The sequence below is a fragment of the Corylus avellana genome, chromosome 6, assembly GCF_965113065.1.
Source record: "Corylus avellana chromosome 6, dhCorAvel1.hap1.2, whole genome shotgun sequence".
NCBI lineage: Eukaryota > Viridiplantae > Streptophyta > Magnoliopsida > Fagales > Betulaceae > Corylus > Corylus avellana.
Genome location: NC_142495.1, coordinates 17605877 through 17630920, shown reverse-complemented (window position 1 = coordinate 17630920; position 25044 = coordinate 17605877). Strand labels below are relative to the sequence as shown.

Genomic DNA, 25044 nt, shown 5'->3' with positions numbered 1-25044 from the left:
TTGAATGATTCCATGTATCCGTTGATGAAACACATCGAATATCTAATATTTTCACAAATAATAACCAAACATTCAATTAAAAGATATGAATCAACTAATTGAATTGAAATGAAACAACACATTTATTCAATAATCAAAATTGTACGAACAAATAACAAGAATAAAATTGTTTATCATTGACGAAGCTTCATTTTCAACCTTAGTTGAAAGTTTTAGCCACTCATGATTACAAAAGTCATAATAATATGAATTGAAAGCATCAAAAGCATAAAACTTACAAAGAGAAATGTACGTAAAGGCTCAAGAATGACCACAGGTAGAAAATATGCTCTCCATGGCTCCTCCCAACGTATTGTTACAAGAGAAAATAATGCAATATATACTAAAACCTAGGGCTTCGGTGCAGCCATGTCAGCGTGAGTGTGCTTGATCGTACACTAGGTGCGCTTGAGCGCACTCGAGTCTTCAGGTCTTCTGCGGTGCAGCACTTAAGCATTGCGTGTTAGGGCTGATGTTGACGTGCGCTCGATCGTGGTCTTCCTGCACTCGAGCGCACTTGAGAAATCTTTAACTTCTTTGCAATTTCCCCCTTCAAAACGCAGTTTTCTTTTAACAACTTGCAAAACGCTAAGACACCAAAACTAACAAAAATATCAGAAAATAACAAAGCTAAGGGCTTAACAAATACAAGTTAAGGGGCCTAAATTTACAATATTTGGCACTCATCATGGTTCATTTAATGTTTTCACATGTATCATCCTTGTTGTCGTATTGTTATTGATTTTCTTTCTTCTTGTCCTATATGTTACATTGTTAATATGGGGAGAACCATTGGCTTAGTTCTTTTATATGTCCTTTTGTCCTTCGTGACAAAATGGGGGAGAGAGATTTTGGAGAGATTATGAGATTGTTACCTTTGACTATTTTTGTTTCCCATGCGTTCAATGAGTTTGTTCAATGTCTATAGAGAACACATATGTTAGACATTCATTCAACCTTTGTCTAGTAGTGGCTTTTTAGGCTTGGGTGAGATTGTAATTGGCTATTGTTCTCCCTATATTTTTGTTGGTTGTCTAATGTTGGATTTTTGTCACCGAATGACCAAAGGGGGGGGAGATTGTTAAATTTTATAAATTGGCCTTATTCGGTGTATCAAAACTTGTCTAGGATATCGTTTCATATCCCAAAGGTTCGGTGTGGAAAAGGTAGTTGATTCTGGGTTCTAGAAGTTTTAGTCATGAAGCCATTATGAAGATGTCATAATGAAGTTGGTCTAAAAGGGTTTTTAAAGCTACTATGAGGTTTCGTCATAAAGCCGTCTTTAACTCCTCATGACAAATTTGGTATGAAGCTATGTATACTTACTATGTGTTTTTGTCATGACGACGTCACTATTCCGTCATAACACAATCTATTGAAAATCCTTCAAGCTTACTGTGTGTTTTCATCATGAAGACATCATCATTCCGTTGTGACAAAATCTGTTCAAGAATTTCTTAAAGCTCACTATAACATTTCGTTATCACAACGTCAGCATCTCATCCTGACGAAAATTTCAAGATCTGAGAAATGCAGAAGAGTTTTTTGTATTAGAAAAAATTGATAACTAGACATCACCTCGGGGTCTCATGGAAGTTGTGACATCATCTAGGATGTTTTCAGACATCATTTGGACGTCATGATCAAGTTCTAATATCCCTAGGATGTTTATGGACGTCATCATTTCATCATGATGAGTTCCCGATGAAATTAAGTAGTAAGTTTAAGAGGATTTTCGTCATGATGAAATTGCAGTATTTCTGGAACTTGTGAGCGATACAATTTAAACTATGACTTGAATCTCATATTACAGCATATATTATATCTATATTCAATTCATGATAAACTCTCACCTCATAATGCTGCATGTAATTTATAAACAATTGAGTTCATTATTTAATGACACGTAAGTTGTGTGCTTTTTTACTCACAAAGTTGTTAGATTTACCCTTGTAATCTTTTCCCTCCATTATGTATAATTGTATTCTTTAGCTAGCTTACCTGAGGATGGATCCAGTGAAAGATCTGGTCATTATGAAGAATTTGCTCATGATCAATTTTTGTGGACTTGGACCCTGTTTGGCTCAAGTCAATGTGAGATGCTGACGAATCTATTCGCCAGGAGATGCCCGAGATCATCTTTATGTTTTATTTGGTTAAACATAGGCCTTAGTTTATTCAAAACAGTTCATACTGATGTGTATTATATTTTGATGACCAGTCTCTGACTAATACATTTGGAGACTTATCCATGTTATGATGCTTTCAATTTCACTTTCGTTGTTATGATTATGGTTTTAAATTATTACTATACACGTCCTATAGTCAAAGTCTTCTATTGCAGTCTCTCTTAAGGTCTGTTTGGGTGTGCGTTTGAGTGGTCTAAAAGTGCGTTTAATACTCAAAAAGTCTATTTGAAGAAAAAAGTACATGTTTGGTAAAACAAATTGAAAGCACTTTTAAGGGTTCAAAAAGCACAAAAATGGCCAAACGCTTTTTTGGCAAAAGCTTTAAAATGAAGTTTTTGCCAAAAAATACTTTTTGACTTAAAAACTCTATTTCTCAAATGCAATTCCAAATAGGCTCTTAGAAGAGGATGAGATCCCTAAGTCTTGTTCTGAAAGGAATAAGGCTAGGAGGCGAACCATTGACTCAATTATTAGTTAATTGATTTCAGTGTGGCATTACAGAGATGGACTGGAAGAGTCTGATCTCATAACATATTACCTTGTCATGAATGCAAATCCTATCACAATACCTGGCAATCAAGTTGATGAAGTTTTTAGTTTTCTACTTTCCAGAACTTATTAATCTAGATGAGCTATGGAGAGAAGACATGAACGAAATGGGGGAAAAGGAATATTCCTAGGTGACCTTGACCATGAGGGGGAGAAAGAACTTCCTGTTCTGGAAAATTGAATGGGATGAGATTCTGCAAGAAATCACCGATCACCAATAATTAGGCAACGAATCTTTAAACCTTTATTTTGAGTATTTATTTTAAGAGCATGCATATGTTAACGCTTAGAAATTAAGAATATACAATGACATAAAATAATAGAATAACAATGTAATACCGCTGAATTTTATTTTCTTGATATATATATATATATATATATATATATATATGAAATAGGTAATGGGACAAGAGAGGTGTGTTTGTGGTTTAAAAGACAAAGAAGAGCAATTTTGTAAAATAGGAAAGTAGGTATAGGGCTTTTTAGGAAACGCATCCTAGGAAAAAACATAAATAAAAAAGAAAATAAGTTCACACCATTCACATGAATGTTTGAAGTTTGAAGTTTAATGTTTTGAAAGCTTTGTAAAAAAAAAGGTGAAAAGCATGAAAGACAAAACAAGCTTTCCAAAGGGGGAGAAACTTCTCATTCCTTGTTGTTAAAATAGGGAGCAAGTAGCAACGCTCCTTGCATGTGTGTGAGAGAGAAAAAGAAATAGAGAAAGGGAAAGAGAAAGAGAAAGAAGAAGAGGAGGAAGAATATAAAGAAAAAGGGAGCAAACCTTCAGGTATTTTCTTTTTTTTTTTTTAAAAAAAAAAACCAAATATTTATTTTGTGATTTTTGCTTATATGTTATTGTTTTATTGTAAGAATGAAGTGGGGAAATGTTAATCATGGGTCTCTTAGTTTTGTTTAAGTATTATGAAAATAGGGTTGTTAATTAGTGAGATTTGTGGCATGTGATACATGGATCTACTATTTCGAAATTAGGGGAGTGTGAATGTGTTTTATTGTGGATTAATGATGATTTTATAGTTAGAGAGTTGGAGTTTATAAATGTTTTAAACTATCTATTTTTCATATTTTTCAAGAGTATATATACTACTTTTTAAGGTGTTGATATGTAGATGAGTTTAATTTTTGAAGTGTAGTAAAGGAAGCCTTGTCTTTTGAAGGAAAGGTTGGGCCTTAGGTAAAACGATGTGGGCTTTGATGTTTGAATGCCATTTTAAGGATTGGGTTGTGCTTAGAATAGTGCCAGGAATCATTTTAAGCTAAAAATCATGTTAGATGGGCTAAAAATAGGACATTTTGGAGCTTTAGAGTTTTTGTCCATAAGGTTCGATCAACCTAAGCATCAAACGATCGAGAGCTTTATCGAGTGATCAATGGTCGAGTAGAAAGTGCAACATTCTGGTCCAATATTAAGACAATACCACATGATGTATTACTAAGTGGCTCTAATACCATTTGTAACGGCTTAAAAAAAAGCGCTAACCACATCTGCTCTATAATCCTAAAAGAACTAAGTTAATTTGAAGCTTCCAATTACTTTTAAAGTCCAGTTTCACCTAATAAATAAGTAATGTGCGACTTATCACTCATAAGAATCTCTTATAAACCATCCATACTCTACATGGGCTACTCATCTTCTCAATATAAAACGGGGGTATTACAAACAAATTTCAATATGCTCATAGCTAATATTATCAACCATATATAAATAAACATATTTCACGAATCAAAACCACAATTTCCAACATATCGTACAAAACACATGAGTTTTCAATTACCTCAAATTATGAGTAAATATTTACGACACATCTTTGATTCTCTTTACCAAAATAGAGCTTGTCGCACAATTTGTTTGACATGTACAAAAAAAATCATAATTAAACACATAATATCAAGATTACACAATAATTTTCCAGCAACTACTAATTCTTAGGGATAATTACCTTTTTCCCCAATGCACTACCACGCTCCGTCAATATACCCCCAGGAACAACCAGCGTTTACTACCCGACCACATCAAACTATCATTTACTTCCCAAAAACCCCATTCTGTTAGTTAACCTCGTTAAAAAAACTTGGGGTAATTACATTTTTCCTCCATCAACTATAACGCATTGTCAATTTTCCCCCATGAACTGCGAACCTTACTGCCTGACCCTATGAGACTACTATTTTCTTCCAAAAATCTCCCTTCCATCAATCAACCACGTTAACTTGGACGAAATATTCTCTTTTAGATGTTAAATCACATTAAAAGACAGAAATACCCCCAAATAAAAACTTAAAACAAAAAATATAAAAATATAAATTAATTTTTTTTTAAAAAAAGGTGGCTGCAGGTTCCTTAGGGGAGGGGGTGGCCAGCAAGCCACCTGCAGAGGTGGCCTGGGGTGGCTCGCTGCCACCCCCCGACCCATGAGGGTGGTATGCGGCCACCCTCAGCCACCCTAAGGTGGTTCGCGTGCCACCCTTGAGGTGGGATGGCTGTCGGGCCACCCCAGATTTGGCTGGGGGTGGCCCAATGGCCACCCCTAGGCCATGGGGATGGCCACGCACCACCCCCAACCACATCTGGGGTGGCACGTAGCCAGGGTTGACAAAATAAGTACCTGACATGACTCGTTTACAATCTGCGACGACCTGTTACATGATTAACCCATACACAAACACGACCCGTTTAGCTAAACTGGTGAGCAGGTATGACACGACTATTACACGGAAAATAGCCGAGTAATCCGACACAACTCGTTTGACTCGTTAAAAATAACCAGGTCATATCGGGTAGACACGTGTCGTTAAAAATAACCGGGTCATATCAGGTAGACACAACCCGACACGTCACCTCTGTGTAGTGAGATAAATAATAAATCTCTATTATTAGGTTTCTGCCGAAACAAATACCACCTGCCGACAAGAGAGAAACTGAGAAGAAAAAGGGCAAGGCAAGCGAAAAGGGTTCCAAGGGCTCGCAGGAGGAAAAATCCATGGCACAGAGCTTCAAGGAGTGGAGCACCTGGACCGTGAAGCGAGCCAAGGTCATCACCCACTACGGATTCATTCCTTTGGTCATCATTATCGGCATGAACTCTGACCCCAAGCCCCACATCTCCCAGCTTTTCAGCCCGGTCTGATCGTTGTTCCCCTATTTTCTTCAGTACCTATATCAGGATTCAGGCTTCCCTTTCATGAGTTTGGGTTTTATGTTATGTTAATGGGGTAGTGTGTTAATGTAATGTTTGGATGCCGAGAAAATCTAGGGAACAGGAAAGAAGTCAGTTTTGAATATTGACTCTTTATTTTAATGCATTTTGCCTTACTACCTGCATCTAAATTCTAATTCTTGATTATGTTTATCATTTATGCGATAAAATAACCTAATTTTTACAACTTGACGAGTAGGTTTTTCTTATAGTAATCGAGCGGCCCGATTATGATCCAAACCTAATAAGGCCAAACTTAATACATGTTTTTTTGTGTCGTGTTCGTATCGGGTTCACAGGTTGTCTCAAAATTGTCAACCCTACATACGACCAACCCCCAACTAGGTCAATGGTGGCCCGAAGGCCACCCCCAACTTAGGGGTGGCCCTCAAGCCACCCCAGAAGCGGTTGGGGTGGCTGTGCGCCACCCACATGGGCTGGGGTGGCAGCGAGCCACCCCTAGCTACCTCTGGGGGTGGCTCGCTGGCCACCCACTCCCCCGATGGGGTGGCTGCCAACCAGTAGCAACCCCTTAAATTTATTTATTTATTTTTAAAATAACTTTTATATTTTTATATTTTTAATTAAGAATAACATATATCATCATTCTATTGGTGATGACATGATACATTATTGGAATCCGTCAAGTATTTTGAAGAAATTTGAGTACAGAGACTAAATTGTTATTTTAGCATACCCCCGATAATCTCTAAATTATTATTATTATTATTTTATATCACATATGGATTTTTAATTTAGCACAACCACATAGACTGATTTTTCATTTATATTTTTTTAATTTAAGTATTTTTTAACTGGCTTTTATGTTTTTATATTCACTTTATATATTTGTTTAATTTTAAGGGTATTATATGTAATTTTTGTACATAAAGTTAGGGTATTTGAGTCATTTCAAGTTTTTTAACATGGTTGACTGACAAAAGTGGGGTTTTTGTAAAAAAATGGTAGTCCGATAGGCTGGGTAGTAAGGTTGCCAATTCATGGGGGGAAATTGACCGTTCGATATAGTTGATGGGGAAAAGGTAATTACCCAAAAAAACTTAAAATGACCCAAATACCTTAACTTTATAAACAAAAATTACATATAATACACTTAAAATGAAACAAATTATATATATCTTATTGTATCGGTCCAAGTTTCAAAAAAATCAAAAATCAAAAATCAAAATTGAAAAACCAAAAAATAAAAAATATGAAAAAAAATGTTAAAATATTAAAATAAAATAAAAAAGCTTATAAATTAATTTATAAAAATAAAAAAGTCAATATAAAAAACTAAAAAACAATTAAAAAAGACTTAAAAAAATTAAATGCGAAATCAATCCGTGTAGTTGTCCTAAATTAAAAATCCATCTGCGTGATATAATAATAATAATAATAATTCAAAGATTATCAAAATAGTGTAAAATAAAAATTTAGTCCCTATAATCAAATTCTATCAAAAAACTTGACGGATTCTATTTGTGTATCATGTCATCATCAATTCAACGATGATACGTGTCATTTTTAATTAAAAATAAATAAATATATTAAAAATATAAATATATAAATTAGTTTTTTTAAAATAATAATAATAATAATAATAATAATTGATGGTTGGTTGCCAACCGGCAGCCATCCCATTGGGGGAAGGAGTGGCTAGCGAGTATAACGCCTCCAAATCTGACCTTGACCAACCTGGTAAGGTTACTGGCTATTATCCAAGTTTAGTTAACTGGTAGCTAAATGAGCAACCACCCCTCTAAGCATTATCAGAGTTAATGTATAGGAAGGTGAAATAAATATGAGAAGTCTATTAATCATCAAAGGAACAAGTATAATCTTCAATACATAGACACGGAGCAACTATTAACAACTTAAGCAAACCTGATACTAGTGTGAAGATCATTCTTAAGCAAAGTCTCTGATGGCAACCGTAGCACTCTTTGGTTCTAGAAATAGGTTTCCTACAAGATATAATAACCACGTAAGTCTAAGGACTTAGTAAGTAAATCTCACAGTTAGGTTCAACATGAGCCAGTTATCATTAAGCAGAAATAAATGTGCAATGTTGGTAAACATTTGAAATAGGTGTTGTCTCCATTGATATACCGTAAAAGTCTTGTTTAGTTGATAAAAGATGGTGTACTTCCGGCGGCAACCGCTTAAGTATTTTAATGCAAAAAACTAATGCTTTATAGGTCATAACTATCATATATGGTCTACCTAAGATAATACCCCTTCTCAGTAGAGTTGGCGCTGTCCCGAAGGACTTGTAAAACAATATCGGTGTCCAGACCATTGTACACTATTGTCCATAACACTAGCAACCCGATCAAGTCCGACCTCCGGTGGCCTACACTACTAATGATGTACGTCCTATAGTGGCCTGCCTGTTAAAGCTGTGGCGATCACAAAATAACCATTGGATCTAAGGCCCATTTGTCACATCCACACATAATTTGACCAAAGAATCAAAGTCTATATAGTATGCACATGGCCATTATACCGCACCTACTGGTGTACCATGTCATACGATGCATCTTATCAATTAGTTATTAAGACAGTTAGCAAGTTATACAAAAACATAGGCATGCTCATATCATACACGTGCTCAGTCATTTGACATATTGCACGTTTTAAGGAAAGTGTTCTTAAGTGTCTACTTACCTCATGCGCTCGCTCGAGTCTTCCGAGATCACAAATTCTTACTATAACAAAATGTGACCCATCATTGTAAGCAGTATTAGATAACTCTACAATGTTCTATTTAACGAAAAGAGTTGCTAAAAACCCTAGTATCACATATTTGGACTAAGGGGTGAATGCCTTGCTCTCTAGGCGAGGGCGAGTGTTCGGCTAGAGAGTTAAGACTCTCAGCCAGAAACTCGAAACTGTGTTCTAGGCTTCTATCATGAACTTTGGGTTGATACATCTCTCCCTAAGCTCTAAATAGACATATTCAGGTATAAAACATACTATCATGGAAACTTTAAAGAAAACAAATGCGGATTGAAAGCTTTTCAAAATCATTCTTGGTTTTGTAAGAAAATGGGTGCAAGAGTTTGCAAAGGCATTCTTAAAATGTGTAACACTAAGAAATCAATAATAGCAGCATGAAGAATAAGAAATAAACTACAGATTACCTTGATGATGGCAAAACTTCACCGAGGCTTCCTCCTTCTCTCTCAAAATCACTCCTCACTCTAGGGTTAGGGTTTCTTGGTGTAAGAACAAGTTGAGGTCTTTCTATAGGAGCTTAGGCATGCTTTGAACTGAAAAGGCGGAGAATAGGTTAAAATTGCTTTTCAGAAATGTCAGCAAGCACTCGGGTATTGTTGGGCGAGTGTTCGGGTACTATTACACAATGGGTAAAAGAGTTCAAACGTACATTTGGTTACTGCCTAATGGCTCGAAGACTAGTCAACGAGTGCTCATATGGTCCCATAGCGCGCGCTCGCACCTAAGCCTGCATACGCTCGGTGGTCCCCTCCTAGCACGCGTTCATCCAGTGAGGGTGGATTTTTGGGTTTTTGTTTTTTGAAAACATTCACCATTTTAGTAAGAAATCTCTAACTTTTTAAAACGGGTGTTTTGTCGAGATATTACAGCTAGCCACCCCTACCCATGAGGGTGGCGTGCGGCTACCCTTAGCCATCTCTAGGGTGGCTCGCGTGCCACCCCTAAGGTGGGGTGGCCTTCGGGCCACCCTTGATTTGGATGGGGTTGGCCGCTCGTCACACCCATGGCCTAGGGGTGGCTTATAGGCCACCCCACCTCAGGGCTGGCACGTGAGCCACCCAAGGGTGGCCACGCGACACCCTTGTGGGTCGAGGGATGGCAGCTAGCCACCCCTGGCCACCTCTGGGGGTGGCTCGTTGGCCATCCACTCCCCTAAGGGGGTTGCCACCCCCTATTTTTAATTTATTTTTTTTTTAATTTATTTTTTTTTAAGTTTGATATATTTATATTTTTTGTTTTAATTTTTTATTTGGGTGCATTTCTATCTTTTAATGAGATTTAACATCTAAACGAGAATATTACATCCGATTTAACGAGGTTGACTGACGGAATGAGGTTTTTTTATAAAGTGAATGGTAGTTTGATGTGGTTGGGTAATAAACATGGTAGTTCATGGGAAAAAAGGTAATTACCCCTAATTATTATAAAAACTTCTCAGTGATTTGATAAATACCCAAATTAACCAATTCTACTTACCTTCAAGTACAAATTCTAATATCCAAGAATCTCTTCGTATTCCATAATAATTTAAATTTGTTCCTATTCAAATATAAAATTAACATTAGCACCTACGCGAATCACAAACATAATCACTCCTTGAGATGTACTCCCTATAGTTTGTTCCTCTTATTTAATCCAAGTCTCCCTTGCTACAGATTTGTTTGATCCATAGAACACTCATCATATGAATAATCAATTTAAACCAATTAAAAATCAAAACCTTAATCCCCAATTTTTTGAATAAACAAACATAAATCTCAATATTCTCAAATTAGTCGAATCCATTACAATTTGAATAAACCCAGAAGTTATTTTAGCCTCTATAACCAAAACTAATACTTCACTTTGGAAATATTAAGATTGAATAATAGAAATCCCCAAATTCGTCACCTTGGAAACCCTAATTTTAAAAATGCTCAACACACCACGATCTAGATAGAATTTCCTCAAATTGACATCACAAACTGAAAAAACACATACCTCTATGTGATCATTTGAAACAAAAAACACAAAATTGACTGGGTCGCTAGTTTCTAACGGGTATGACTCGAATTTGAGTTTTTCAGAGAGTTTCAAAGCCTATTAAGATTAAGTTCAATCAAGATTGTATATAAACATTAAAATCAATTCTCTTAGTTATACAACCATCATGCATAAAGAAAAACCCTAAATTAAAATACAATCAAACCATTGTTACTTGGAGATGGCTATATCAATACCCTATTACAAATTTAGCTGTTCATGGTGGTGCTGGAATGTCCTTCTGTCATGGTAATCTTTTCTTCAACTCTTCAAGCTTCCAAGAAGATTTTTGTGCGAAATGTCTCTATACTAAGCACCCCCTTCTCTTGAGAGGTTTATGACATATTAATAGGGTTTAAAATAAACCCTAGGAGCCCTTGGAATCCGAAAAACGTTGTACTTCCGTCCCCTAGTCGAATTAAAAGACCTAAACTTATTTCCATATCAATTCTACGTTTCTGTCTAGCAAGTCGGCGCGAGTGTGCTCGAGCTCACTTGTGCTTGTGGGCAATATTGAGCTCGAGCTCACTCACTAGCTCCAACATCTCAAAAAGTCATGTTTTGAGGCCAAACTCAATGGAATTTCTTGTATTTTCATTTAGAACCTAAAAACACTAAAACAATGCCAAGGAATTAACATATGTGAGTTACGGAGCTTGAATGAGCAACATCCAGGCCGCTTATCAGCTCCACAAAGATGAGTTGAGCAGACCAATCTTCGTCGTAAGGTGTTGTGCGGGACATGCACAACCTTACTCTAGGAGTTAAGCATAGCTAGAAATGTTTATGTGGTAGTTTAACCTTGTTTTGTAGATGAAACAAGTAGTTGCAAGCAAAGCAAGGATTGGCCTTACATTGTAGATGGCACAAATGGCGGCAAACGAAGCGAGGGCATGGGAAAATGTTTCTATAAATCTACTATGTATGAAATGAATATGCTTCAAAAAGAATGATCATAGTAAATGTTTTAAGAGAAATGATTTCAACCGTTAATAATTTTATTTGCATATCAACTGTTCGCAATCACACACTAGCACCAACTTACTTGCTTACTAAGTGGTGAACTGACGCTTACTTTCTCCACCTATAAAACATTTATGTTTTGCAACATAGATCTTTTACAGAGATGCCAATTAGGTTTTATAGTAAGAAAGACCTTGAGGTAGATGCACCCATTTCGAGTAGTGTTATTGATAACACTTGAGAACCCATTGCAAAATCTTGGAGGATGTTTATGGCAAAATAGTACTTTTGGATAATATTATGGATCTAGTGTATTTGTGTATTAAAGTTTAGCATAGATATTTTTTATGAGAATGTGATATAAAATTTAATGATTTAATTTATGTGGTGATTCTTATTAAATGTTCTGGTTGTAGTAATAAACGTTTATATATAGAATGAAAGAAAATTCATGTATTTCCACTATTTCGTTTTCTCTTTTGAGTAGAGATCGCTTGGGACTTATTTTCTTGGTTAATAGGTTTGGGGAGGCACAAATGAGTTAATTACCAGTTATTTAATTTTTCAGGGCGTTACAAACATCCTCAAAATGCTTGGAGTAAAATACTGCAATATTGTTCTATGAGATATATTTACCATAGAAATATGAGATCAATAAGAATTCAATTAAAGGTTGAAAATGAATTAAGGAGAATATTGTGCCCTTAAACTTTGATCACATGAAATGATGGGAAAATAATCTCGGAATCTTTGAATAATATTCCACAATTTCAACTACAAGTCATCTAATTATCCTTAAAATCTCAGATCAATCAAAGTTCGTTTAAGGGTAAAAAACGAATCGAGAAGACAAATTTATATTCAAACTACCATTGGAAGGCTACCATGTGGCAGCATGAGAAAGAAGGGCTGATGTCAACAGGATGACGTCGTCGAAGTATGGGCTGCATATGATGATGCCATCATGATAACGTGGCACTTCTAGAGAACGAGTTAGTCACCTGCTGACATGTCATGTGTAGGTCATATTTGCTAACATCAATATCAACCCTTGGGCTACAAGATGATGACACATGTCACTCATCCAATAACTCACCAAATTCTATAAAAATCGACCACCCTTCTTCCATTTCACAAATCTTCACTTTAATCTTCTTATTTCTTTTTAGTAGTTCCAAAGAGTTTTGAGAGATTTTGTGAGAATTAAGGTTCTCAAGAAGCTGGGAAATCTTCATTTTGAAGTTTGGAAGTGTTTTAAGTGGACTTGCTCGATATAATTTATAAACGCTAGCTTTAAGTATTTCATAATTTAGAAGTTTAGATATACTATTGTAATGCTCAATTAGCTTTAAATAATTAATTAAATATTTATATGAAGTGGTCATAATTCTTTAGAATAATGTTTAAATATTACAATAAATCATTATAATGCCTAAACAAGTTCAAGAAATATTATAATTGCGCCATTGTAATGGCTGAATATTTTTTTAGGAAATGCTCGAATATAATAATAATACCTTAATAATGCCCATATAGATATACATGGAAAAGCTACATAGCAGTTGTAATGCTCAAACAATATTATAATATTTTAAGTTTGGACTGACAATTTTTGACTTGACCAACAAACTTGACACAAAATTAGAGGGTTAAGATTTGGCATAAATGGGTTTGGGTTATAAACAGTTTGACCCACTTGACCCAATAGTTAGCCTGCTTGACCCATTTATGAAATTATATATATATATATATATATATATATATACATGTTGAAACAGGTCAAATGTGTCAAACAGGTTGTGTTTTGGTCAAAATGAGTCAAATTGGTCGTGTTAGGTTATGTCAAATGGGTTTAATAAGTCGTATTTGAGTGTAAATTGGTCAAATAGGTCGATCCGTTTGTTACCCAATTATTAAACAAGTCAAGACAGTCGTGTCGGGTCACTCGTGGGTCATATTCGGTTTTAAGGGTCTGGCCTGTTTAGCTAAACTAGTCATGTTCGGGTTTACCCTTATCAGGTTGGCGAGTTAAGCAGGTTGATTCAAACCCGACCCGCCAACCCATTTTCCAAACCTAAATTTCAATATAACATAGTAATACCAAAAAATTAAGGAGGCTAAATTAATAAAACTAATTTGGTCAAATAATTTAACTATCATTTCCATTAAAAAAATAATAATAATAAAATAAAAAATAAAAAACACCTAGAAAAGAGCATCTTTGCGATATGGATACACATGTAAACACGTAGTTGTACTGTTCTAGTTTTTTTAAGATAAAAAGAAAGTTGGATTAGCTGAAACAAGAAATTGGAGTTTAAGAAAAGAATAAAGGTTAATGTCCAGACACACTATAAATGCAGTGTTAGATAGTTCACCCAACAATATATTCATAGACCGTAAGTATAATACTTACTTACAACTTATTTTAAGAGCATGAGATATATGTTTTAATTGAGCCTTGTTATTTTACAGATAAATATGATTATAGTTTTGATGTTCTTAACATGTGTTAAGACAAGTATTATTTGTAAAGGTTGAGTTTTGGAAGAAAAAAAAAAAGGCTTAAGAAATGTCGCGTTATTGCATAATGGTAATAAAGGAAAACAATATTACTATTAGAGTTATCAAAGATTAAAAGTTAATGAGTACTCTTTGGCGAAGTAAGTTTACAATCACTTGGCACCTCTAGTGTGGTCAATCACCCAAGTACCCTACTTTTATGGGGGGCAAAATTTGTAGACTCCATGGAGCAAGTGGGAGATTGATATCTGTCAATAGATTAAGAAGAACAAATAGACAAATGGAACAAAACCATAATTAATGCATTGCAGATTTGATTATAGCATGAGATTTGCTATGTTTTATATGCCATATGAACTGTTTTATTACTTCATATTGTGAGATATGGAGTTATAAGCTATAAAGATAATGCCAAAAAATAAACATAAGATAATTTTGTATATATTATTACAAACTTCTCTACAATGGCTATCTTATCAGCCTTGACTTTTTAGTAGTAAAACCTTTGTTTCGAAAATTATACCAACTATTATCATAAACACATGTATAGATTTTTTTTTAAAAAGGGGCTCATATTACAAATGTTAGATTTTACTATACTTAGTCGGACTGTGGACTCATATATCTGCCTGTGAAATTATGGTAATTCTATAATGGATGAGGCTAACAGTAGCCTCAATTTCGTTATATACTAACCTATACTTTGTCTATTTTAACTATATATATTTGATTTGCCGCATGTGCCACTTTTGCAAAATAATAACATAGTGTATATTTCAAGTTGTAACAACACAATGTTAATATTTATTTCACTTGGTGTTTATATAGCAGCTTTGGTATATTTATTAAGATGAGATTATGTTATCAAAAGAAAAAAAAAAAAAAATTATGCACTACAAGATTTTTGATGTATTATATTATAGTAGTAGCATCACGTGAAAAATCTAGATGTTTTCTGCTTGTGACTTGTTTAATAAGTCGGGACGTCACAGTCATAGACCAAATAACATATCTATATATGTCATAAAATGATATAGATTAGGTCTACAAGTTAGGAATACCTCAAAATCTTAGAAACATCATAGAGTCATAGGTAAATTCTCAATGGCTAGGATGAAGACCCTATACCACTAATATAAAAATCTTAGCCAAGATGAAATGAAGAATTTGGTTGAAACCTCTTATGTCATTGACATAAAGATTCATAAAGATAAACCAACAAATAATATTAAAATTGTCTCAAAGGGCCTACATTGAAAAGTTTTAGAGAGATTTAGAATGGAAGACTCTACAACTTTTGTAGCACCACTTATTAAAGAGAAGAAATTCAATAAAGATTAGTATCCCGAAAATGCATTGGAACAAGAGTTAATAAAAAGTATTCTATATGCATTTGTTGTAGGTAGCGAAATGTCATGCACAGGTCTACAGTAAACCTGATATTGGACTGGCAGTAGGAATATGGTGTCTATGCCGAAAGAACCCATGTTTGGAACACTGGAGAGCTGCAAAAAAAAATTATACTGTATTTGCAAGGAACCGAGTACTACATCTTAACCTACAGACATACTAACCATTTAGAGGTTCTTGGTTATTCAGATTCAAATTTTGCTAAATGTGTAGATATTAGAAATTATACTTAAGGATATATTTTTCTTATTGATGTGGCCTATATCCTAGAGATGCAATAAGTAGACTGTATTTGTTACATTTACCATGGAAATAAAATTTAAACAGCATGCTATGAATTCATTACACAAGCATTAGTGGTTGAGAATTTTGTTGAAGGTCTCAAGATTTTTGACTCTATAGTAAGACCTATCAAGATCTTCTACGATAATTCTACTGTAGTTTTTATGTGGTGTCCAAAGATGGGTTGGCAGTGGATGAATCGAAAGTAGCAACGGTCCGAGATTGACCTCTTCCCACAACGCTACATGAGGTATGCAGCGTCCATGGGTTGGTATCTTTTTATTTGCTTTTTATTCAAAATTTTAGCACCATATTGGCACCGATTACTGAGTGTATGAAGGCGGGAAAATTCTCGTGGGGTGATGCAGCCACTACCACCTTCGAATTGATCAAGGTCAAACTAACCACGGCTCCATTACTAGTCTTTCCAGCCTTTGACTTACCTTTTGAGTTGCATTATGATGCATCAAAGATAGGCATTAGGGCAATACTCAACAAGAGGGGCAAACCGGTAGCCTATTTCAGTGAGAAATTGAAGAGCTCACAACTCAATTATAGAACCTATGATATTGAGTTCTATGCAGTGGTGCAATCATTGAAACATTGGAGCTCCTACCTCGCCTACAACGACTTTATCTTGTACTCGGACCATAAAGCATTGAAACACCTTAATAGTCAAGATAAGTTGTCATCTCAGCATGCTAAATGGGCTACCTTTGTACAACAATTCTCCTTCACAATCAAGCACAAATCGGGAGCATTGAACAAAGTGGCCAGCGCCCTCAGCCTAAAAACCACACTACTGACCACCATGACTTCGGAGGAACTTGGTTTTGAATTTTTAAAGGATTCTTTATCTATTTATCCCTTTTTTGGTCCTATTGTGGTGGATATGTTGTCTAGAGTACAGGGAAACTTCGGGCTATATAATGGGTTCCTATTCAAAGGTTCTCAACTATGCATTCACAAGGGTAGTCTGAGATTGAAGATTCTCCAAGAGCGCCATAATGAAGGTCACATGGGGCGGGATAAAACACTACAACTAGTAGTGGACTAGTTCTATTGGCCGAGCATGAAGAAAGAAATGGACCGACTTGTGAAGAGCTGCCAAGTATGTCAAGTGTCCAAGGGATCGGCTACTAATGTCGGGTTGTATATGCCCCTTCCTATTCCGGAAGGGCCATGGACCAATGTGAGCATGGACTTTGTGTTGGGCTTACCCAGGATCCAAAAAGGTAATGACTCCATCTTTGTGGCTGTTGATAGATTCTCTAAGAAGATGCATTTCATTGCTTGCAAGAAGACCGCCTATGCGGTGTATGTGGCGCAGTTGTATTTCAAAGAGGTTTACCATCTCCATGGATTACCCTTGTCCATAGTTTCAGATATCAACACAAGATTCCTTAGCCACTTTTGGCGATGTTTATGGCAAATGTCGCACACAAAGCTCGATTTCAATAATGCTTACCATCCACAAACGGATGGACAAACGAAGGTCGTTAACCGATCATTGGGAGCTTTACTTCAGAGCCTTGTAGAGGAGATCCTAAAATCATGGGACCAGAAATTGTTTCAAGCCAAGTTCGCCATCAACCGTTCAACCAACCAGAACACCGTCTTCAGCCCATTTACCATCATTTATGGGTGCAACCCTTGTGCCCCATTGGACTTGGCACCTATGCCCGATATGAGGCGGACACATGCCACAACTGAAGATCTTATAGCTCAGATACAAAGGGGCCACAAGTTGACCATCAAGAATCAACAGGAATCGAGGGCGAAGTATAAGGCGGATGCGGACAAGAAGCGACATGCCTTAGAGTTTGAAGAAGGAGAGTTCAAGTGGGCTGTTTTGACAAAAGATAGGTTTCCTATTGGGGAATATAGTAAGTTAGCTGCACGCAAGATTAGTCCGATGGAGATTATTGAGAAAATCAACCCGCATGCCTACCGGTTGAAGTTGCCTAGTCACATGAAGACGTCTGATGTCTTCAATGTTAAACATCTTGTTCCGTTTACAGGAGATTCATCGGAAGAGGACGTGAATTCGATGGTGAATTCTCTCCAACCTAGGGAGGATGATGTAGATAGGAGTGCTTGGGATTGCATGAATAAGACCTGAGTAGATGTGAGTGTGGAGACACCCAGAAGAATCAAGACTAGATAACAAACGCGCAAGGAAGCTGAAGCCCGTCCGGATGAGGAGAGCATCCGTCCGGACGCCCATGATCCCACGAGCTTCGTCTGAAGCTTGTCTGCCGCAAGTCCGAATGAGGCGCAACCCGAGAGTCCTTGTCTGGAGCTCGTCTACAATCTCATCCAAATGAACACCAACCTGAGAGTCCTCGTTTGAAGCTCATCTGCCGCAAGTCCGGACACCTATGTTAATTTCTGCAATTTACCGCTTTTCTCTTCTGACCGTCCAGATGGCCCTATGTCCCGTCTGGACAGCTAGCATAGCTTTTGTTTAAACCGACTATAATTCTGTTTACTTCTAGGTTTAGGACTCTTGGGGCTATAAATACATGCTTATAACCCTGAGAACGTAGTTTATGTTTTTTATTTGGTTTTCTTCAATAAGAATACTTAGAGTTGAGTTTCTTTCCGATTTTCCTTTAAATATTAGATAGCATCTATTGTTTAGAGAAGATTTCTTTGATTTTTTTGATAGTCTCACAATCTTAGGATATTTATCCCTTCTACTTGCTGTTTTTCTTGTCTATCACAATCCTGCGTTGCATCAATATTGTACATTGTAATACATTGAATGGATGACACATTTTATAATGGTTTTACAACCATGATTCATGTGTAATATTCTTTATATGAATGAGAGTATTCATGAATGAACTAAAATAAATAAAGTTATTGCCAATATTAAAGAACCCAACTCCATAAGTAGTTAATGTGTCATAAGGTCAAGTGGGAGAATGTAAGAAATTCTCTAATATATTAAAACATGGCCCATATGCCACATGTTTATATTGTTGTTTAATTAAAAACAATTATGGGTGTTCGGTAATTTATTCCAAATAAAGAATTATTTGGGAAATAAAAAATCAAAATTAATTTTTATTTCTTGATGGAAGGAATAATTAAGAAAAAAATCTTAATTGAGGATTTATGACCTAGCTATCTAGCCTATAAATAAAGAGTATATACATTCTATCAATAAGGGCAATTAGCTAGCTAGGAATAGGTTAGACAATACCTCTCTCTTAAATTTCTTTCAGGTAATTTATGTTGCTAAGGTTTTTTATCTACTAATTTGCTTGAACAAATATGACTGAAAGTATTCTAAATTTTCTGTTTCATATTCTAATGTATTATTTTATAACTTAACATGCATATTGAACCGTCGTGCTAGACAAATTATAGGAAACAGTTTTTTTCTGTTTATTACTTTTATTTAGTTCAAAAGACAAAATGAAAGGTCAACTTCGATCATTCAGATTAAAGGTTCTTTCATTTCCAAATGACAAACAAATCAAAGGCCTTAAAAGTAAAGAGCAAGGTTGGCTCTCTGGCCTTTGTTGGGACCAAATCGTTTTAAATGAAGTTTACATCCGTATAACTTGAATATGACTTTCTATCATGAATCTTTTCTCACATCGTATTTGAAATATTTTTTGTTTTTTGTTTTTTTTTTTCCTAAAGGAAATTACAATATATATTTTGCTTAAAACTATATGAACAAGTACGTAGTTCAAGTTATGTACCTGAGAAGTTGCTAAGTGTTTTTAAAGTACTTAATTGTCTCATCTGTTGTCTCCTAATTTATATATTGCTTTTCCCTTTTTGGTTTGTTGATTCTCAGTGGCTTTTCTAGCTTTGAATGATATTAATTGTTGCTCTTTTCTCTCTCTCTACCTTCCTTTCTGTGTGAAAGAAGGAAGCTAGAGCTTAATTAGAAATGGAAAAGAAGAAAGAGCTCTTTTCAGACCAAAGGGAAAGAGTCATCCCCCAACATATTCCGGCAAGGAGACCAAAGGGCGGCTTCAAAACCATACCATTCATAATAGGTACATGCATGCAAAAAGAAAAGAAAAAAAATAAATTAAAAAATAAAAAAGAAATAAAAAATGACGTTTATATATATAGTTTAATTAGTTGAAGGGTTTATGTTGAAAAAATTAATATATAAAATTGGATGCAATGCAGGAAATGAGGCATTCGAGAGGGTAGCAAGCATAGGGCTGGCGCCAAACATGATAACTTACTTGATGAGAGAGTACAATATAGGATTGGCCCAAGTGACCAACCTACTCTTTTTCTGGTCAGCTGCCTCCAATTTCATGCCTGTCTTGGGGGCTTTCCTCTCTGATTCATATTTGGGTCGCTTCCAAGCCATTGCCTACGGTTCAATTGCCTCTTTCCTGGTATTTCTCACTTTTTAAGCACATTTCTTTTCTTCACCATATATATAATATATATTATTTCATGACATGTCTATTACGTGAATACGTAACCGGGATAGAATTTAGGTTACAAGGGAACCTATACTTTTTAGATTTTGAGGAAACCTAAAAATCGTTTTTCAAACTGGAGGTTTGAGATTAATTTTCTGATTCCTTTCTATTAAAATATCATCCTTCAAATAGGAACATCACAATGACTTAAACTTGGAGTATAACTCCTACACTCACTTAGAGATAAACCCATAGAAAAATAACTAATGTAATACTGACTCTAAAATAAATAACTAGATAATTGAAATACAAATAGACGCATGTTTATCTTTAATCTAAAAATACTGATAACAAAATTAATCTAAATTAATCTTAAATGAAATCTAATATTAGAAAGCCACAGGAAGAAGAAAGCTCCAATCTAATACATTATTATCATTATCCGTCCTTCTCTTCCTATAACAGGAGCTTGAGAGATCTTATTGATTCTAAAATGCAATCTATCTTGTTATTAACCTAGAGGAGATACAAGACAATGTAACAAGATAAGACAATCTAAAAACAAGAATATTGTTTGATAGATAGATGCAAGGGAAGAAAAGAAGTTTGGTTTCAAACGCCACTTCGAACAGGAGAAGTATGCCATGCTAATGTGCCTTGGATTCATATTAAATATAAGTCTACTTTATGACTGTTACTTCCGTAACATTTCTTCCCCTTAAGGAGACCTTGTCCTCAAGGTCTAGAAATTATTTTCTTCCAATGTTGAGATGTAGCCAATGATGTAGCCATGAAGTAGGAGATATGGGCCAGGGACTTGGAGCATTGAAAGTGTTGGGAAAATTGATAATTAATTGGTTACCAATTTTCCACCAGCCCTTTATGCGAAAGACAAGTTTGGAAAGAAAACACACGAGAACACACACCAATCACACACGTACACAAAGAGTTTACGTGGCTTGGCAATATGCCTACGTCCACGGGGCGTGATCCGGTCTCCTTCTTTACTATTGAGAAATATTGAGTACAATGGTACAAGCCTGAACCTCTCAAGTTTAATATCCCAAACCCAAGCCCTTAACCTCTTGTACACCCCACTCAACTGTCCCTCTCAAATACCCAGTAAAAAAAAGTCACAAAGTGTTCTCACCAATTTGGATTTTCCGAATCCTCCACTTAACCAAGGACTGCATCTCCTTTTATAGAAGCTTAATCACGGAAAAAAGAGGAGAAACAATTATAATCTAATTGCTACTGAAAAAACGAAACTATCATAAATACAAAGTCTTTTTCATGATGAAGATAAGCATTGCAACCCACATGTTTATCCACACACATTTTCTCCAAAAATCCAATTTCAGTTGTTCTTGGACTCCTTTTAAAACTAACCTTATCCTCTTATAGATAAATATGACTTGAGCCCACCAACTTGAATATTGATATTTTCCAGCAATTATCTTCACACTTGTTGACAATTTGAGCCATTATCAACAGAAAGTAACCATCACGTCACTCAAAATGAGACCATTTTTGTCTTTTGTAAGCTACGAATGCAAATTGATGATGAATAAGTGGTTGGCAATAGCTTGCATGAAAAGAGAATCTGCAGCTGATCTTGGGATTAAAAAACACAAGAAAGATGGGCATTTGAGGAAAAGAGACCTATGATGGACCAATTTTTTTGACTTGCCGCTACTCTTGTTCTCTTATGTTTTTCACAGATTCCGCTTCCCACGAAATGGTCCTTGACACCACCTCTTGCTCCTCTTGGTTGCAAAGTATCATGGTCATTAGTCAACTTCCATCTCCATTTCTTCCACATAGAGTGATCACAACACTTCAAACGCTTGTGTCGTCGCCTGTCTAGGTATGGGTTCTCCGTTTCAGGCGACCTCGCTGGGAAAATGCTGATGGGATGTTGGGCGTGGCGTGTACCGGATTGGCGGCCGTGGTGGTGATGATGCATTTTGGTTGCTAACTTCGGCAATTTCTAGTGGATCGTAGATAGCGGTGTGGCGGTTCCCTAGTGGGACGAGGCTTGGAAGGTGCGGTGGCTGAGATGCAGATGGCTTTGTGCTGGGACTCTCGGTGGTTCGGTGTGGCTGGTCCCTCGTTCTTGGTTGGCTGTTTTTGTGGGCTGCACAATGAATTTTCTCTAGCTGACAATTGGTTTGCTAGATAGGAGCGTGATGGAGATATCAATTTAATAAGGTTGTTGACGTCTTCGGGCACCATTTGTGATTGTTCTGAAAAATGGAACTCACCAAATGTTACGCGAATACGTAATGGAGATAGAATTAAGGTTCTGATGGAACCTAAACTTTTTAGATTTTGAGGAAACCTAAAAATCATTTTTCAAACTCAAGGTTTGGGATTAATTTTCTTATTCCTTTCTATTTAAATATCATCATTTAAATAGGAACATCACAACGACTTAGCCTTGGAGTATAACTCCTATACTCTCTTGAAGATAAACCCGTAGAAAGATAACTAATTCAATACTGAATCTAAAATAAATAACGAAATAATTAAAATACAAATAGACACATGTTTATCTCTAATCTAAAAATACTGATAACAAAACTAATCTAAATTAATCTTAAATGAAATCTAATTCATATTAAATATAAGTCTACTTTATCACTATGTTACTTCCGTAACATTTATGTTACGATCCTAGAGTGTCCCACATGCTTAAGTCTAATATTAACTATGTGTATATATAAGCTCTTGGGCATCCTTCCCTTACAAGCCGATTTTTAAGGGTGAATCCTACCCAAGGTTTGTAACATTTAGTATCAGAGCTAGCCACCATGTCTAGGGGTTTGGGTCATGAAGGGAGCGACCTTTGGGTTAGATTAAAATATTGTTAGGTAAGTGAAGCCACCAAAAGAGAAAGGGCTACCATCGGGTCAGTGTCAATAGAGTGGGCCACCATGGACGTCGGCCACACAAACGTGGTGGTATGTTACGATACTAGTGTCCCACATGGCTTAAGTCTAATCCTAACCATGTGTATATAAGCTCTTGAGCACCCTTTCATTGCAAGCCGATTTTCAGTGATGAATTCTACCCAAGATTTGTAACATCCTATAAATTAGAATATATTAATCCTTATTCCTAGAAATCTTTGATTGATTAGGTGCTTAGGTGGTGATGCACATGTAGTGCATTGTAATGGCCAAATGCTTCTGAGGCTGAGCTATACAATAAATAACAATAACCCCTCTTATTGTCATTTCAAAAAACTGTTTTTTTTTTTTAAAAAAATATATATATATATATATATATATTTTTTATCCTGTCATCATATTAGTTGACAAAAATGTCCAAGAAACAAAAAGTATACATACAAGGAGGAGGGGGGTGGACAGCCCAACAAATACCAGCCCCCATATAACTTAAAAATTAAAAATTAAAAATTAAAAATAAATAAAAAAAAAACTGGAAATGAGCCAAAGAATTAGTCTGTTTCAAATCATATTTATTAAATAAAGTAAGAAATCAATCCAATACCGAGTAATGCTACAAATTCCTCTTATGTTACTCTTATACATCTTCCTCTAAGGATGACGTGGATCTTAAAATTCCTTATGATTGATTACTATTAGATTTTGATCAAATTGTAATTTTAAAAATCACCTTATTTTTTGAGAGACTTGTAGAATTACTCACCAAAAAATTAGTCTGTTTCAAATTATATTTATTTAATAAAGAAAGTAAGAAATGAGTCCAAGAAATAAAACAAGAAAAAAAAGTAAGAAATATTTTATTAATGTTGTAATGTAGGGAATGATACTTTTGTGGTTGACAACCACAATTCCACAAGCAAGGCCTCCCTGGTGCAACCGACGAATCGAAAGCTGCAAAAGTCCGACAGCAGGGCAAATGAGTCTTCTGATGTCGTCCTTTGCCCTTATGTCCATTGGAGCTGGTGGAACCAGGCCATGCTGCTTACCATTTGGAGCAGATCAGTTAGACAGGGGAGACAAATATCCCAAAAATCAGAGGGTTTTGGACAGTTTCTTTGGCTGGTATTATGCCTCTTCAGCACTCTCTATCATGATTGCCCTAACAGGAATCGTCTATATTCAACTTCATTTTGGATGGAAAGTGGGTTTTGGAGTTCCTGTTATTCTTATGCTCTTCTCCATCTTCTTGTTTCTCCTTGCTTCACCCTTTTATGTGAAGCACAAACCCACCAAGAGCTTGTTTACTAGTTTAGCTCAAGTTCTTGTGGCTGCTCTTAGAAAAAGAAAACTCCCACTACGCCCTATGGAATCACACAGGTGGTACCATCACTCTGACTCCAAGCTTGTCGCCCCAACCAAAAAATTATGGTACGTGTTTTAAAATTTTTACGAGAAATTATTAGTGTTAATAATTTGTCTATATTTCTCTTATATTTTCTTACAAATTTAATAGATAAACTATTAGATTTGTGAGGTCCACTATTAATTTATGTGAGATCCACATAAGTCCACAAATATAATGATTGATTTGTAAGATGAAATGAAAAAAAAATATTGACACCAATTAATCATCTCTCTATTTTTAATGTTTAAAAAGTCGTGATATGGGCCGTCTTTTTAAAAACTTTTACAATGCCACCGCTTAATTAGAATTTTCTATTAAATCCTAACTAATGATATCAAAATCCCTAAAGCCCCACGGACCTCAACATGGCAAAGGCTTCTTTTC

At 35.6% G+C, this 25044-nt stretch overlaps 1 pseudogene; it reads left to right on the top strand.

Moving 5' to 3' along the window:
- Positions 1-5406: 5406 nt before the first annotated feature.
- LOC148584961 (mitochondrial import receptor subunit TOM7-1 pseudogene) lies at positions 5407-5923 on the top strand (annotated as a pseudogene).
- The last annotated feature ends 19121 nt before the right edge of the window (positions 5924-25044 follow it).